Source organism: Sciurus carolinensis, chromosome 16 (genome assembly GCF_902686445.1).
Source record: "Sciurus carolinensis chromosome 16, mSciCar1.2, whole genome shotgun sequence".
Classification (NCBI taxonomy): domain Eukaryota; kingdom Metazoa; phylum Chordata; class Mammalia; order Rodentia; family Sciuridae; genus Sciurus; species Sciurus carolinensis.
In genome coordinates, this window is record NC_062228.1 from 25,977,706 (window position 1) to 25,995,880 (window position 18,175).

General features: G+C 40.3%; 1 long non-coding RNA gene across 1 annotated transcript; it reads left to right on the forward strand.

Moving 5' to 3' along the window:
* The first annotated feature begins 260 nt into the window (after positions 1–260).
* On the forward strand, positions 261–15,472 carry LOC124967233 (uncharacterized). The gene is made up of 3 exons (XR_007105498.1): positions 261–360; positions 13,084–13,223; positions 14,936–15,472. It is a non-coding gene; the product is annotated as an uncharacterized LOC124967233 (long non-coding RNA).
* The last annotated feature ends 2,703 nt before the right edge of the window (positions 15,473–18,175 follow it).

Below are 18,175 nucleotides of genomic sequence, written 5' to 3' on the forward strand. Positions count from 1 at the left end.
TCTATACCCAGCCCATCACTCTGCAAAAACTTCCAATGTGGTTTTATTCTTCTAACTCCAAAGACAGAGTTGCCTGTCATATGTCTTAACATTTTGTAACTTCTGTAATTTAAGAGTCACTTTTAAAAAATTAAAATAACACTACCTCTGCAATCCACTCGACCTGCATGCCCGGTACCCGTATGAATCTTCTGACACCATGTGACAGACACTGAGGTTTTTCATGCAGTGATGTGGCATCCCGTGCTTTTCCTCTTCATAGCAGGAAGGGTTTGGGGGTGGTTGTTTCTTTTTTTGTCCACTATTCACGCTTTAGGATTCCATGGGGTGACACTCGAATTCTTTGGAAGTGTTTTACAAGTAAGTGGTATGGTGACTTTTTCTATTTTCTTTTTGTGGTAGACTGGGATTTGCTTCCAAACTATCAGGATGGAGGGGAAGGGGACAGTGAAAGGAAGCTGCTGAAGGGGTGGTGGAAACACACCGGGTCCTTAGGGTACTTTCTCTACTTCTGTGTACACTTGAAACTTTCCATAATAAAAAGTCAAAAAAATTTTTTTGCATGAATACTAATACAAAGGCTGGGGTTGTGTCTCAGTGGTAGCATGCTCGCCTAGCCCCTGTGAGGCCCTGGGTTCAATCCTCAGCACCACATGAAAATAAAAAATAAAGGTATTGTGTCCACCTACAACTAAAAATACATATATATTTTTTAAAAAGATTAGTAACATCTTCCTTTAATAAAGATGATGATGATTGTACAAATATTGCCATCTATAGGTGGAAAACATATTATGCTTGTTTTGCTTTAAGTCTCAATATAAAAGGAAAAAAATATTTATTATAATCTTTATCTCTAATCTCCAAGTGATAACTCTAAAATGTTATTGCTGTTATCGCAGTTTGCTCAGAACTCTTCACTCAAATGAATCGCTTGGTATAACTGACACGTTTTATTTCAATCTCTGTTCTATACATCAGCAAAACTATACTTTGAAAAAGGCCAAATTATGTTTTAATGTAAAGACATGGTTTTTAAATGTTAAAAAATTCCATACAAGTATATAATAAAAATGTATTTTGGATCCTTCAAATATTTTTGGTGATATGAGACTGTGTCTGTATTTTAAGACAAAAATTCACATGACCTTGACATTTTTACATGAGCCCTCACAAAAGAAAAGAGCTGCTTTCAAGTTTGATGGAAAAGTAAGAGAAACTTCTTTAAATCATATAAAGCAGACATAGATACTTTATGGATACTATAAATGAGTAACAAAAATAAATACCTTTTGGGTTAAGCAGAATGTTCTGGAATTCATACCTGAAGTTCTTGATAGCAGGATATGCACAAAGTTGCCATCAGGACGTATTTCAGACCTCCCTTCCTGTCCTGGGATCACAGTTACACTCAACTCCCCTTTGTTTTCTGAAGGACAGATTGTGTTCCAAGAGTTGGCATGCCTACGCCTGTCAGTTAAAATTCATAATACTAGCTAACCTATTAAAATTCCATCTTTTCTGAGATGACCTTGCCCAACATTGTCCCCCTATTTAATTGCATCTGTAGAATTATGTCTGTACCCTTCTGTTCCTAAGCAAGGATTCTGAGACGGAAAGAGTTTCACCTGGGAGTGAAATCAGACTATACTGAGCCTTTTGATCCAGTCTATTGATTAAGAGTCAGGACTCTTCCTTCCCTTCCCTTCCCCTTCCTTCCTTCCTTCCTTCCTTCCTTCCTTCCTTCCTTCTTCCTTCCTTCCTTTCTTCCTTTCTTCTCTTCCCTTTCTTCCTTCCCTTTCTTTCGTCCTTTTTGGTTCCAGGAACTGAACCCAGGGGCACTTAACCACTGAGCCACATCCCCAGCCCTTTTTATATTTTATTTTGAAATGGGGTCTCACTAAGTTGCTTAGGGCCTCACTAAGTTGCTGAAGCTGACTTTTAACCTGGATGCTATTGCCTCAGCCTCAGGACATGTACTTTCATATCCTCTGGAAAAACCTACATAACTGACCCACTCAGACTCTCTTATTAATCAGTAAGGCACAACACAAAGATAATATCCAAATATCCTCAATAATTACAATATGATTCCTGATCAAAATCACATTTTAATAAATAAAATATCAACATTTCCTGCTTGAAGATGGTGTAGAACTTCTAATATTTAGGATGAGAGCCTACTTGGGGGGCCTGTATTGTAATGTCAGATTGACAGGTCGTTTTTGGATATGACACCAAAAACATGGCACCAAAATAATAATAATACTAATAATAAAAGGTAGATTGAAGTACAAAGTTAAAACTTTTGTAAGTCAAAGGATACTGATGAGAGTGAAAAGGGAACTTTCATGGGATGAGAGAGAATATGTGCAAACTACTGAAAAGAGATTAAGATCCAGAATATATAAAGGACCCTATGCCTTGACAACAATCAAAAAACAGGACTGGATTTAAAAATGGGTAAGAGCCAGGTATGGTGGCGCAGGCCTGTAATCCCAGTGGCTCAGGAGACTGAGGCAGGAGGATAGTGAGTTCAAAGCCAGCCTCTGCAAAAGCAAGGCTCTAAGCAACTCAGTGAGACCCTGTCTCTAAATAAAACACAAAATAGGGATGGGGATGTGGCTCAGTGGTTGAGTGCCCCTGAATCCAATTCCCAGTACCCTGCAGCAAAAAATGGATCAGAGACTTGAATAGGCATTCTCCAAAGAAGATGTACAAATAGTCACTTCACACAGGAAAAGGTGCTCAGCGTCACTAATAATTAGAGACATGAAAATCCAAACCACAATGAGATGCTGCTTCCCACCAATTACAATGTATATTATTAAAAAAACAAAAACAAACAAACAAAAAACAGGAAAACAAACCAACCAAAAAAAATCCCAGAAAATAGCAAGTGTTGATGAGGCTGTGGAGAAACTGGAACCCCTGTGAACTGACAGTGGGAATGTAAAATGGTGCCATTGTTTGGAAAAACCAGTATGGCAATTTCTCAAAAAACTTAAAGACTATGATCCAGCAATTCTACTTCTGGGTACATACCCAAAAGACTGACAGCAGGGACTGGAACAGACTGTACCCCAATGTTCATGGCAATATTATCCACAGTTACCACAAAGTGGAAGCACTCAAGTATCTATCAACAGGTGAGAGGATAAACAATGTGGTATATACACGAAGGGGAATATTATTCAGCCTTAAAATGGAAGCTCTGTTACATACTACAACATGGATGAACCTTGAGAATATTGTGCTAAGTGAAATAAACTAGTCACAGAAGGTGCATGATCCCACAAATAGAAGACACCCAGAGGAGTCACATTCATAGACACAGAAAACGGAATGGTGGCTTCCAGGGCCTGATGGGAGGCAGGAAATGGAGTAGTTTTATGGGTACAAAGTTTCACTTTTACAAGGTGAGAAAAGTTCTGGAGAGGGATGGTAGTGATGGTTACAGGACAATGTAAATGTGTTCAATGTCACCAAACTACACACTTAAAAATGGTTAAAATGGCAACTTTTACCACAGTTAAAAATAAAAATATAAATAAATTTGAACACAATTTGCAAATTAAAAAAGTGATCAGATTAAGAGAAATGATTCTGGAGAGAAGTATCAGAAATTAATGTTATTTAAAAGCATTGTGTTAATTGCTACCAATTCTGAAATTGTTCTTTTCAATTATATTTTCAGGATTTCCCTACATGCCTAGCATTGTACCAGAGACTGATTGGGTATTGTAAGTACATGACAGACTGAGCTCATCTTTGAGGAGAGGACAACTTCAAATGGGTGATACAGTTAATAAGTTTAAGAAAGAAGGCAGAAAGTTCCCGGGCTGCCGTCTAGGGGTGGGAAATGGCCTAGAAATGAGAGGTATGAAAGATCTTGACATTGCTGTGAACCGAAGAATCTAGTCTTCAATTTTTTCAAACTACCAATGCTGATTGAACACAATTCTCAGTAAAGATAAGCTTACGAATCTCACAAAAAAGAATAAGACACTTTCTCTGACCTTAAAGAGCTTTAATCTAATAAAGAAGCTAGGGCATGTATATAAAGAACTATAGTGTAAGGCAGACAGTGAGAAATACTGTTAGAATAATCAAGAAATAGTATAAACAGATTAATATTGGCACTTGAATAACATACAAATCTACGTGACAGAACAGAGTACACACACACATACACACACAAGATTCATTTTTACCCCAAACATGCATGAAAATTTGCTTTCTCATAAGAGTGGCATTTCAGATCAGGGGGAAATGGTAGATTATTTAATAAATGTGATTGTAGAAATTATTATGTTGAGACAAGACAAGGATGTCCACTCTCACTACTCCTATTTAATATACTGCTAAAATTCTAGCCAGAGCAATTAGACAAGAAAAAGAAATAAAAGAGATAAAAATAATAAAGGAAGCAGTCAAGTTACCACTGTTCACAGGTGATATGATCCTATACCTAGAAGATCTAAAAAAAAAAAAAAAATCTGCACCAAAAGACCACTAGAGCTAATAAATTTGGCAAAGTAGCCAGTTATGAAATCAACCTCCAAAAAATGGTATCTTTCCAATACACCAATAATGAATCTGAAGGTCAAGGGTTGCATGCTTTTTCTTATGTGCTGAAGCTAGAGAGGAAAAAGGAAAAGAAAGGTGGAGGCAGATCTTATGAAAATCAAAAGCAGCTCAGCAGAGGAAAGGGACCAAGGGGAGAGAGGTTGGGAGGGAGGGGGACGTACTACAGAGTGATATTGGCCACATTCTATTGTTGTATTGTGTATCGTGTGCATGTATGCATGTGTAACAACAAATCCCATCAGTAAATACATGCACCAATTAAAAAAAGTGGGAGAAAAAGAGAATTTATGATGTTGAATTCCAATTTACTTTTTATACCTAAATATATTTCAATTAGATCAAAGATTTAAAGCCCATGAAATCTTTAAACTACTTCGAAGAATTATAGTAAAAAAGAAGCTATTAATTTATTTTGCAGAGCTGGAGAGTGAACCCAGGGCCTCCCACTTGCAAAACACGTGCCGTACCACTGAGCTACCTCCCCCGACTCCAGCCAGGCAAACCTGCTTTTTAAACCTTGATGTGGGGAGAGCTTTCCAAGCTAGACAGAAAACCAAGAAATTTGGAAGAAAAAGATTGATAAACCTTATCATATAAAGATTAAAAGATAATGCACAGGACAACTTTTATCAGAAACAACATTTCAATAGAATGAGAAATTGGGGAAAATACTGCAAGATCAATCTTAAAGAATTATTTGATAAAGCACTCCTATTGATAAATTAAGAAGTCCAATGAAATCAAGAGAAAATGGATACTGGAAAAGAACTAGCGGCTTCCAAAAAGAAAGCAAAAATGGTTTATGATGTCTCATGAATGAAAAAAGCTTACAGCCAGGCACAGTGGTGCACATCTGTAATCCCAGTGGTTTGGGAGGCGGAGGCAGGAGGATTGCAAGTTCAAAGACAGCCTCATGAACTTAGCAAGGTTCTAAGCAACTTAGTAAGACCCTATCTCAAAATAAAAAATAAAAGAACAGCAACAAAAACCGCCTAAGGGGAACGGGTTGTGGCTCAGTGGTAGAGCCCTCGCCTGGCAAGTGTGGGTCCCTGGGTTCAATCCTCAGCACCACATAAAAAATAAAATAAAGGTATTGTGTCCACTAAAAAAAAAAAAAAACTAAAAAAAACAAAACAAACAAACAAAAAAAGATGGCCTGAGAATGTGACTCAGTGTTTAAATGCTCCTGGGTTCAATCCCTGGTACCAAAACAAACAAAAAAAACTTACAAACTCTTACTGAAAGGGAAAAATGAATGTTTATGTGTTCATGTCTCAGAATGGCAAAAGTTTCAGATGATAATGATATAAATGTAAGGGAGACTAACACAAATTGTTTCTGAAGAAAATAATGAACTCAGGCTTTAGGCTGGGAAAGGAAGTAATTTTAATATAATTTTTAATGTTGGAGAGAGGGTTTTGAACAGAGTTTTGAAAGACAGGAAGTTCGAGGGGTGGAAGGAAGATTGCCTGGGTTAACGGAGGGAGGCTTTGTCAGGGACAGGAACAGAGAACTGAACCTGAGAAAACATGGAGGGACTTTTGCTTTTGAAACAATGACTAACCTAAATGCTACATTTTCATCAACTGCTTCTGGGGTAGAATGTTGAAAAAGTCCTTTTATTAGACAGATTATGGCCATAGGAGAGAAAAAAAAAAAACAGAATATTTTTGAAAACTCACTATTCTTTTAATTTTCCAATCATAGGAACTAAGGTCTGTCAGTAGCCAAAAAAAGAATTCTCTGGGAACTGGGTCATAAGAAGTTCCAAGGCAATTTTCAATGTGCACAGTCCCTCTGGGCTGGTCTTAGTCACTTGGGATGTGATGGGGAAAAGCTCCTAATTAAACTTTCGCTCCAGCTGTGATACCCAGGCAAGTCCTTAACCGCCTCCACGTCTGGAAACCGAGGGTGGAAACGTCCAAACGCCGCCCTTTCCAATGCCACAATTCTCCCTGGTGGCTCTCTCCCACCTGTTCTGGGGGCTAGAATACAGAGATGTCTCTGTGGTTTTCCTTGAGGCAACAAAATGGAGTCTGACGGTGTTTGAGAAAGGCGAAGAAAGGAGAGGAGGAGCCCCCAGCAGAGGGGACTTGCTCCACCCTGCCGGATAGGTAAGGACAGAATTCTCTCTGTGGGAAGAAAGTCTGAGTGAGAAAAGCAGGCGTCCAAATTGCTGCCCCCAGAGCTGCGCCCCCTCTAGGCATTTCCTCTTGTCCACCACCAGGAGGTGACCTCGGGGTGCTGTGCAGTCCTGAGGCAGGGCGCTCCTGGGAGTCATGCCTACTTTCACCCTTCCGGGTTTGGAATAGCTCTCATCTGTGGAAAGTTGAAAGGGTTGCAGGTTGGCCATCTTTCAAAAATCACTGTGATTACAATTAGCCAAGCCTGGTGTGGCCGGGCTCATGCCGTCCTAGTTGCTCAGGAGACAGAAGCAGGAGGGTCGCCTGAGCCCAGGAGTTTGAGGTCAGCCTGGGCAACAGAGCAAGACCCTGTCTCAAAAAAAAAAAAAAAAAAAAAAAAAAAAAAAAAAGAAAGAAAAAAGAAAAAAAAAATGAGATTACAGTTTTCTTCTCTGAAGCCTGGATGTCCCTGAACATTCATTTAAAATTCAAGCTCACAAACACTAACTTTTTTATTATTTTTTGATGGTTCTGGGTACTGAACCCTGCAACACTCTACCACTGAGCTACATCCCAGCCCTCTTCTGCTTTTGTTTTTTTATTTCAAGACAGGGTCTTGCTAAGTTGCTAGAGCTGGCCTTGAACTTGTGATCCTCCTGTTTCAGCCTCCTGAGTTGCTGGGATTACAGGGATGCGCCATCACACCTGGTAAATGCTAACTTTTGAGAACATCTTCAAATTGATCATAATGCAGCTTAAACATCCTGTCTGGCAATTGAGGTTTTATCTTTGCCAACTTAATTTATTTCTCTTGTCTAGAGACTTGGAATCTAATCCCCAGCTGCCTTTCTATGTCACTGGACACTCGTAGGCCTCTGTAAAATAGTGATTTTGGAGAATTTGTTTTTTCCGGCAACAAAGAATTTCCAACATAAGAAATCTCACCCTTGAACTCTAATGAGAAAACAGGTGCTGGGGCTGAAAAAGGGTTCTACTCAGACTTTGAGGTTCACTCTGGTCTATAAGATGCTGCAAAGGAAGCCAGAGTGTGACTGGAATTCCAAGTTTCCAGCAGAAACAATGTTCTAAGCACTGCCATCCAGTTATGGTGACAACCACAGGTAGACCCTTTCTTGTAAGGTCAATCTGCTTTGAGAGTTCATTTCTGTGAGCCAAAGGGGAGGCTGCCACTCTGCCTCACTGGAAACGACAAAAGAAAAAGTCACCTAACACCAACTAAGAGAAGAAAGAAAAACACATCTTAATTTTAAAGTTTTAACATTCTCAATAACAAAAGCAAGCAGTCTCCCCGCCCCAGCGGTTCCTCCTAAAAACAGCGATAGGAAGCCAGAGAAAGCTCGTTTGCTTCGGGCACGTTTTCTCTTGTTTGCAAATGGCAGTTTCTGTGCCAACAAATTATCAGCGTAGCAACGGTTTATCTTAATTTTCTTGAAGGCCGCCCCAGTCCACCCTTTTGCAAAAACCTAAGTGTGTAACGTTGCAAGCAAGATCGCCACCTACCGGCGGAAGGAATGTTCGCAGTAAGCTCCAGCGTGGCCTTTGGTTGGCGGGGTTGAGGGAATGAATGAGCGAATCAGAGAATGACAGAGTGAACGAATGAATGACTGAACCGGAACGAGGGATAAATGACGCCGTGGGTGCGTGTGTGAGTGAAGGAGTGAATGGAAGCGAGGTTGGTCTGTCCCCGGTATGTTTCTTCCATCCACTTAGCCTGCCCGGGGCTTTCGTAACAGAACTTTGGAAGGGTTTCGTTGGGAGCGGGGCTTCCCGCAGGTTTATTCCTGCAGAGAGGAGTAGCTTCAATGCTGGCAGCGGGAAGGTGTTTCCAACTTCTCAATTGCCAAACTTCTCTTGCTGTTACCTCCAGCCTCTGCACAGTGGGTCAGCTGGGGAGCGTTAAGGCTCTAGGGATGCCTGGGACGCACACCAGTGTCAATTGGTCCGAGGGTCAAAGAGGGCATGGAGGGGTTTAAAAGGCCCAGATGATTTAAAAGTGCAACCAAGACCAGAAACCACTGCCTTCGTGCTTAGTTGCACTATTCTTGAATAATTTCATTTCTTAAAGTTCTAAACCATTCTGAAACTGGTCCCTAGTGTTCCTTCATTTGGAAACAGAAGGAGGTTTAGCATGGCTGTGGTAGACTCATAGAGCTGGCTCTGGAATTTGATGCTATTCCCTGAACCTTTTTGGCTTCAGGGTCTGACAGCCCCTGGGGGAGACCACGTGCTCTCTGCATCCAATGACCGAAGGAGGGCCTGGACCCCAGGTAAGGAAGAGAGCAAGGCCTTGTTCTGCAGTCCACGTGGCTTCATGCAGCTGAAGTGAGACATTTGAAGGACTTGAAAAAGCTGAAGGATTATCTTTCTTTTCTAATCTGTTAATAAACAGAGTAGGTGAAGCCAGCCTCATGATCTGACATTCCAAGCCTTTCCTAGCCACCCTATTAAAATGCACCAACACATTTCATGTTTATAGTTAAAGCATTTTTTTTAACTCCATATGTTTGTTTAGTTAGAATTATACTTTGCTGTTGAAGAAACAAATGTGTGATCCTTGTTTTAGTTAAATACGCTTAAATACTTGCTGTTTGGGATGCTATTATGCTGGTAATGCTTGCTGTTTCTCTTAATTACAATGTTACAAAAAATAATCCACTTAAATATTCATGACTAATTCTTAAGTTAAGTATGATCCCATCCGAAGACTTCACAAATACTGGTTTTGCTTAGCTTGGATTTAAAATTTTATTATGGTAAAATACCCATTATAGAAAATCAACCATTTTGACCTTTTTAAGTGTGTACTTCAGTGGCGTTAAATACACTTGGGACATCGTGTCAATATCTACTTCCAGAACTTTCCTACCGCCTTTTGTACCCATTAAGCGGTCATTGTCCATTCCACTTTTCCCCACATGATTTCATTGATATGAAATACCCAGAATAGTCAAATCTTTAGCAATAAAAAGCAGATTAATACTTGCCAGAAGCTGGGGAGGGTGGGATTGAGAGAAACTAGGCAGTGACTGCTAATGGGTATGAGGTTTTTAAAAGGTAATTAAAATATTCTAAAATTGATTATGGGGATGTGTGCACAAATATGTGGACATAGTAAAAATCATTGAATTGTATACCTTACATGGGTGAATTTTTTTGGTATGTGAATTATATTTCAATATATCTGCTCAAAAAAAAAATGCCAAAATGTTGGGCATGGTGGCACATGCCTGTAATTCCAGTGGCTTGGGAGGCTGAGGCAGAAAGATTGCAGGTTCAAAGCCAGCCTCAGCAATTTAGCAAGGCCCTAAGCAACTCTACTAGACCCTGTCTCAAAATAAAAAATAAAAAGGGCTGGGGATGTAGCTAGTGGTTAAGTGCCTCTGGGTTTAATCCCTGGTACCCAAAACAATCCCCAAATACTCAATGTCTAACTCATTACACTCCAATGAGTTCATAATTGTGATATTTATTGTTTTGCATCTTGAAGCATTTTACTTAACTAATGTTTTTGATTCTGGGGAGTTTAACAAAACAAGATCCTCGCCTCAGGAAGCTCCCAAGCAAAAACAATGATCCTCATCCCTACTTCTTGGGCACACTTGGCTGACAGTTGTATTTTATTTTTCTATCTGATTCAGCAAAGTGTTTTAAGAGTAGGCATGTTCCACTGAGTACAGCTCCAGCGCTCTCCAGGGGTGTTGACGTGTCATGTATTCATTAGTATTAGTTCTCAAATATTCTTAGTCTGTTTTTTGTTGCTATGATAAAATACTCAAGACTGGGCACTTTACACATAATAGAAATGCATCTGGCTCATGGGTTTGGATGCTGGGAATTGTAAGAACATGGTGCCAGCATCTTCTCAGCCTCTGGTGAGGGCCTTCCTTCTGTACCACAACATGGCGGAGGGCACTATGGTAAGATGGAGGAAGCGAGCTACACTGGGTCCCTCTTCTTCAAAAGCCACTACTGCCATCTTGGGGCTTCAGCCTCACAGCCTCATCTAAGGCATTTTGGTTTCCCACACAAACTTTTGGGGGACACATTCAAACCATAGCATATTCTATACATTTATTTATTTTTTGTCCATAAGTAGTTTGCTAGAAAGTCTTCACAGTCTCAAAATGACTGACTTTCTGCTTCTACTTTTTAATTTATTTCTAGGTTTGTTGTGTTATGATCAGAGAGTGTGATTTGTACTAGTTCTAATTTGTTATGTATAATTGATTTTTTATTTCTATTTTATATTACTGTGGTAATGACACTTAACATAAGATCTACCCTCTTAGATTTCTAAGTGTTCAATGAAGTATTTTTGTCTACAGGCACACTGTCAATTAGCGGATCTCCAGAACTTACTGGCCTCCTAGATTAGCAACTCTTTATTCCCATCTCCCCCAGCCTCAGGTACCCACCCTTCTCTTGTTTCTAAGTAGAATCCAACAGCATTTGCCCTCCTGTGATTGGCTTATTTTGTTTAGCATAGTGTCTTCCAGATTCTTCCATGTTGTTACATATGATAGATTGTGTATGTGTGTGTGTGTGTGTGTGTATTGAGGATTGAACCCAGGGCCTTGTACATGCTAGGCCAGTGCTCTACCACTGAGCTATATCTCTAGCCCTTTGTATTTTTAATTTTAAGACAGGGTCTCACTAAGTTGCCTGTACTGACCTCAAACTTGCAATCCTCCTGCCTTATCTTCCCAAATAGCTGGAGCACATGCCACTGCACCTGTCTAGAATTTCCATTTTTTAAGGTGGAATACTATTCCATAATATATATCCCACATTTTGTTTATCCAATCATCCGTCGATGAACTCTCATGACTTTTTCCATTCCTATTTGAAAAAAAGTCTATTCTTTTCAAAGTAAGAGCTCAGAATATATAGTAATTATATTCTCCTTATCTTTTTTTTGGGGGGGGGTGGTGGGTGGTGGTGTTTACCGGGGATTGAACTCAGGGGCACTCGACCACTGAGCCACATCCCCAGCCCTATTTGTATTTTATTTAGAAACAGGGTCTCACTGAGTTGCTTAGGGCCTCGCTGAGTTGCTCAGGGCCTCGCTAAGTTGCTAAGGTTGGCTTTGAACTCACAATCCTCCTGTCTCAGCCTCCTGAGCCGCTGGGATTACAGGCATGCACCACCACACCCAACCCTCCCTATCTTTAATACCCTGCTTTTCCCCCTTTGCCCAGTCCAACAAAGACTGGATAAGTGGGTGCAAGTGTACCACTACCTTCCTATTTCTATTGATTTGTCTCAGTTGCTTCCTGCAATTTATCTCTACATACGTAACAGGATGCTAAGATGGGGCTCTCATTCAGCTTTCGCTGAGGCCCCAAAGGGTGAGATCAATGCCATGGGTGCCAAGAGCCCACCTCCGAAAGTCAGATCATCTCTTCAGGACCTGCTAAGAGGCCGTAAAGACAACCAACCTCAGGGCTTGGGGTGCAGTTCAGGAGTAGGGCACTTATCAGCATGCATCAAGCCCTGGTTCAATGCCCAGCACCAGGAGGAAAAAGAAAAAGAACAATCTTATAATTAGCATTGAACAAGATTAAAGTATAAGAATAACTTACGGTGGGTTCATGTGGTAGAATTTTATACCATTGTTAAAAATTGTACTTTTGAAGAATATTGATGTACTTTAAAGACCCTAACCTACTATGAAGGAGGAAAAAAAACGCAGGACAGAAAACTATATGATTAAATCTAATGTTATGAAATAAATATACATATATATGGAGAAAAGACAGGAAAGAAGTACCCCAACTAGGATTTCAAGTACTTTTTCTCCTCCTCCTCCCCTAACTTTTTCTCTTTGGTACTGGGGATTGAACTCAGGATACTCTATCCCTGACCTACATCCCAGCCCTTTTTATTTTATTTCAAGACCAGGTCTCGCTAAGTTGCTCAGGCCGGCCTTGAACTTGTGATCAAGTTCCCCTGCTCTCTGGGGTTACAACTGTGTATCACAGTGCCCAGCTTATTTCTTCTTTATATTTGTCTGAATTTTAGAAGTTTTCTACAATAAATATGTCTTGGTTTCTTTTTTAGTCATTACTTTTGTGATGAGAAAAAATACTTAAAAAAAAAACAGTTTTATCACCTTCTTTTGATACCTTTCCTCTCCAATTTATGACCGATACATGAATGGAAACCATTGATGTGGGATCTATCCTTCTCTTACACAAAGCCGCAGAGGGCCCTGGGGGCCAGGCCCTGGCCTCATTAGCAGGCAGGGTTAACAGCAGTCTGTTGTCTTGTTTTCCCTGTAAATGGCCAGAATCTCCTCAAAGGTTGTGTAAAGTTCACCCACTTTGTTCTCACGTGTGTTTATTTGTAGCTGGTGCTGGGACTGATGCAGTACCTCTACTTTGATGTTTAATCAAGGCTCAGAAAGTCCGTTGCCATGGACACAGAGGACCAGGATGGCGTGACTGTTGCCATTCCCCTCATGCACTGGTTAAAACTGACCTTTAAAAGGTAAGCTTAATTACCTTTACTGCCAAAACAGGCTCCAGGGACTATGTTTTATGAATTCATATTTTGACAATCATTTCCTTCTTTCCTCATCATTAAAACTTATTTTCTGGAACTCCCAGGAATGCACCCTGGGCCTCTTTAAATTGCACATTTTCCAAATCTACACAAGAAAATAAATAAATAAATAAATAAATAAAAACCTTGTTTGTACCCTGCCTTCTCCCTGGAGAGGAGGAGGGAAAGGAGACCCCAGGAAGGAGGCCCCGTTCGTTCTCTCGGTCCCTGGCTCTCTTGCTCCTTTGGTGGGCAACACAGCTGGAAGGGGAGATTATAACCAACCTCCCACACCCCACTCCTTCCTCAGCACAGCACTGTCTTGTTGGAAAATGGATTCTATAATGAAATTTGTTGTGGTTTAAGATGGGAAGGATCCTCATAAATCTTGCTGGGTACCAGCCACACCCTGTGCACAGCTGCAGAGCCCCAGGGCTTGTGCTAATTGGTAACCACCTAGCACAGCTTCATTCATTCATTCTTTGAACTAAAGATAGAACAGTAAACCAGGCAAGGAAACTAGCTTTGTGCATCTACTCTGAATGGGACAGACTGATAGGAAACAAAATACTCTCAGATGTAGTTTTACAATCCCCCTGGTATGGGAGGGAGGCAGGAAGGAGGCAGGGTGTATGAGAGTCTATTTTTGCTCTGTGGGGTGGGGTGCAAAAGAAGAGTCCAGGCGAAGTCTCCCCAAGGAAGTGACATTTAAATTAAGACCTCAACAATGGTACTTTAGATTTTCTATATAGGAGATGACTTGGGACACCTATCAGGTTAGAAGGGGAGGGGGCAGTTGAACTATCTTTGACGAAACAAAGGAAGGAGATGGGTAAGGCCCCCCTCAAGCACCCTTTTGTCATCCTGTGGGACTTGATGAATGAGATTCATGACATGAGATGAATGACAAATGCCCTCAGTGTTCTAGTGGGTTATTTGGATAAAGGATCTAAACACAAATTATGTTCACTGTAAAACAGTGGTTGTCAAACTTTTGGTCTTGGGACCCCTTTATAAAAATTACTGGGGCCAGGCATGATGATCCATGCCTGTAATTTTAGTCATTTAGAAGGACAAGGTAGGAGGATTGCAAGTAAGGCCGTTGTGTGCAACTTGGTGAGACCCTGTCTCAAAATTTAAAGAAATTAAAAAAAAAAAAAAGGGCTCGGGATGTAACTCAGTGTTAGAGCATCCCTGGGTTCAATTCCTGGTGTGGCTAAAAAAGAAATATATATATATTTTTATATTTTATATATATTTTTATTATATATAATAAATACTAAATAAATAAATATTATTATATATATAATTTTGAATTCCAAAGAACTCTTGTTTATGCAGATTATATCAACCCAAAATAAGTTACCTATTAAAAGTTAAAATGGAGAAAGTTTAAAGTTATTTTCTATTAATATTTTTGAAAATAATAAACTAATATTAACACAACATAATTCTGTGAAAAATAACTGCACTTTCCAAAAAAAAAAAAATTCAGAGAAGAGTAGCATTATTTTACAACTTTGTCAATCTTTCTGCTATCTGGCTTAGTAGTAGACAGTTGGATTCTTAAATCTGCTTCTATATTCAGTTTCTTGCAAAATGTTGTTTTGTTGAAATATGTTGTTATGGGCTAAATTGTATCTCTCTCCCTCCCATAGTTCCATGTTGAAGTCTAACCCAGTGCATCAGAATATGACTATTTGAGACAGGTTCTTTGAAGACATAATTAAGTTAGGAGGACATTGGAGTGGCCCTAACTCACTATAACTGGTGTTTGGGATGTCTGGACTTCAGTCCCAGAAGAACCTGTAAAGACATTGCACTATCACAAGCCAAGGGGAGAGGCCTTGAAGAAACCAGTCTGCAGGTATGTTGATCTTGGACTTCTACACTGTAGAATTGTGGGAAAAATTAATATTTGCTTTCTAAGTCACCCACTTGGTGGAACTTTGTTTTGGCATCTGTACCAGACTAATACTAATGCAGAAAGTTTGGCCCCACACAGATAAATAGCTGGAAAAGGTAGACTATTGTAATGGTCTTTTCAGATCATTGTAAATATTCCTCTTTGATAGTGTACTCAAACTTGAATATTGATAGTTCATCTTATAGGTTAGTAGCACTGTGCAATCTGAAACCATATGAATTAACTTTTTGTTCTCTCATATTAAAAATCTGCAGGTTTGCATTGTTCTTTGAATGGATCTTTACTCCTCATGCATGATTTTATAATATTGTGTTTTCATCATTTGGAAAATATTGGTTCATTGAGTTATATAAGGAAAATGTTTGGAAATTTTTAAAAATTACATTCATCAATGTCACCAAGCATCTCATTAAAAAAAAAAGAAAAATCAGAAAGCTGTCAAGTTCATTGTAGTAGACACAAGTTTTCCAAATGCTACTTTTCATTTGAAAGCTCAAATTTTATCATTGCCAACTAATATTTCAGTTGTTTTCCTTGAAGTAACAGGATTGCTTCCTTTTCAAGAAAACATTTGCTGAATACCTAAGTCTAAGAATCCAGTGTGTCAGTCATCTTTTCAAATAAAAATGATATTCATCATAAAGGGGGATAGTTGAGCTGGTAACTCAATCATGAAGTTGTTTTTCTTGAAATGATCTTTGTCCTTTAATTTGCAGAGGAAATCTTCCTGTTTTATCACACGGAATATTAGAAAATCATGGACTTATGTCAAAATTTAGTAGAATTAATCATTTAAATGATTTTATCAAAGACATCACTAAGCAAAACTGCCACCCTGCTTCATGAGCGTGTTATGGTAAAGAACCAGGCCAGCCTCATCTTTGGGTCCCCTCTTATCTGTTTTACATTCAAATATATCTCAAAGCAGACCACTTTTCACTAAAATCCAGTTTTACCTCCTTGGTCTGTGTTTCCACCTTCTCTCTTAGATTACTGAAGAAAGTTCCTAAGTGGACTTCCTGCTGCCACCACTGTAGGCTTTCTGGTCTGTTCTCCCCCCAGTTATCTTCCCCTCTGCACACTGTATCCGAAATAAGACACATACCCTGCCTCTCACCTAACCTTATTTTTCTTCCTAGAACTTATTGTGGACCTGATATTGTATCTGAGTGAGCGAGTGTGTGTGTGTGTGTGTGTGTGTGTGTGTGTGTGTGTGTGTAAATTGTCTTCATGATTAGCAGGTGAGCTCCCCTGTGAAGGATTTTATTTCGTTTATACATCTAGAACTGGGTCAGCACATAGCAATTGCTCAATAAACATGAGTTGGATTTTTAAAAACATGAATGCCTGGGAAGGCCAGCACCCAACTGAACCTTCCTTACTAAACCTGAAAATGACTCTCCTCTTTGCCTCCTTTCCTCCACCTTTCTTTGTGCTTTCCCGTCAGACCCTGTGCTTGACCTTGGGAGTATAAAGGTAAATCAGACACATAATCCTCCCTTCAGGACCCTCCAGAAGACAGACATGTGTGCACACAGTTCTGATGTGGTCTAGTGCATCAGCAGCCAGGACTTGGAGTGACAGAGACCTGAGTTCAGAGCCTGGGTCTTGACCTTTCCAAACCTCAGTTTCTTTATCTGTAAAATGACAATAATAATAGTACCTACTACCATTCAGGTTTTTTGTGAAAATGAAGTGAGCTAATAAAAATACTTTTTGCATATTGGTTATTAATCAGTTCTTTATGTGGTGAAGATGAAATTTGAGTATTAAAGACTAGATTAAAAACAAACAAGCCAGGGGCTGGGGTTGTGGTTCAGTGGTGGAACGCTTGCCCAGGATGTGTGAGGCCCTGGGTTCGATCCTTAGCACCACATAAAAAATAATGATTGTAATAATATAAAGTATTGTGTCCATCTACAGCAACAACAACAACAGAGAAAAACAAGCCAGGCTCAGTGGCACATGCCTGTAATCCCAGCAGCTTAGGAGGCTGAGGCAGGAGGATCGAGAGTTCAAAGCCAGCCTCAGCAACAGCAAGGCAGTAACCAACTCAGTGAGACCCTGTCTCTAAATAAAGCACAAAATAGGGCTGCAGATGTGACTCAGTGGTCGAGTGCCCTGAGTTCAGTCCCGGTACCAAAACAAACAAACAAACAAACACAGAGAGGATTCATAAGAGACAGGGAGAAGAGGACAGGGGCAGGGGTGACTTTGTGAGGCTGTGTCCAACCCTGTTGAACTGGTGAGACTGGGTGAGACTGAGGTGGGGAGAGGTGGGTGTGTCCCTAGACAGGTTGGCAGAAGCTGGGTGGCAGAGGACTCTGCGACCCTACTGAGGTGCTGGGGGCTTCTTGCCTGAGAGTGAGGAGGGGAGACCGAGGCAAAGCTGCACAGGGTGGGTTGGATGAGGCAGGAAGATGCCCAGCGTGTCCTGGGGATGGGTTTGGGGAGGGGTAGGGATGGCAGACCAGGAGGCTGGGGAAGAACCTGCACTGGAAAGGAACTCCAGTACCATGCCAGGACTTGACTGGGAACCTCTTCCTGCTTCCCCCCATTTCTTGCAACTGTCAATTGAGGTATTTGTTGCCAGAAATTTCCTGCCGCTCCCGTCTGTCTCAGTAAGGTGATGTAGGTAATCCAGGAGGCAGAATACCTTCACAGCTCGTCTGACAGATGGGTCCTCAGTCTCTGACATTGCTTTATTCTATAGCCAGGGACACATGGAGGGACATGTGGAGCCTTTCCTTAGTTGGTTGACTTTGCTACGTCATGCTTCATTCCCAAAAAAGATCCTCTCATGCTAAGCCTTAGTCAATACGCGTTCATTGGCTGATAGATGTTAAAGATATCATGGAGTTTTTGAAACACAATAATCTTTGTTACTAATTATTTATACTAGAATGTTCTTAAAATTAACTGTGCTCCTTTGAGGCCCACGGAAAGGCTGGAGGGACAGCAGCCTACATTC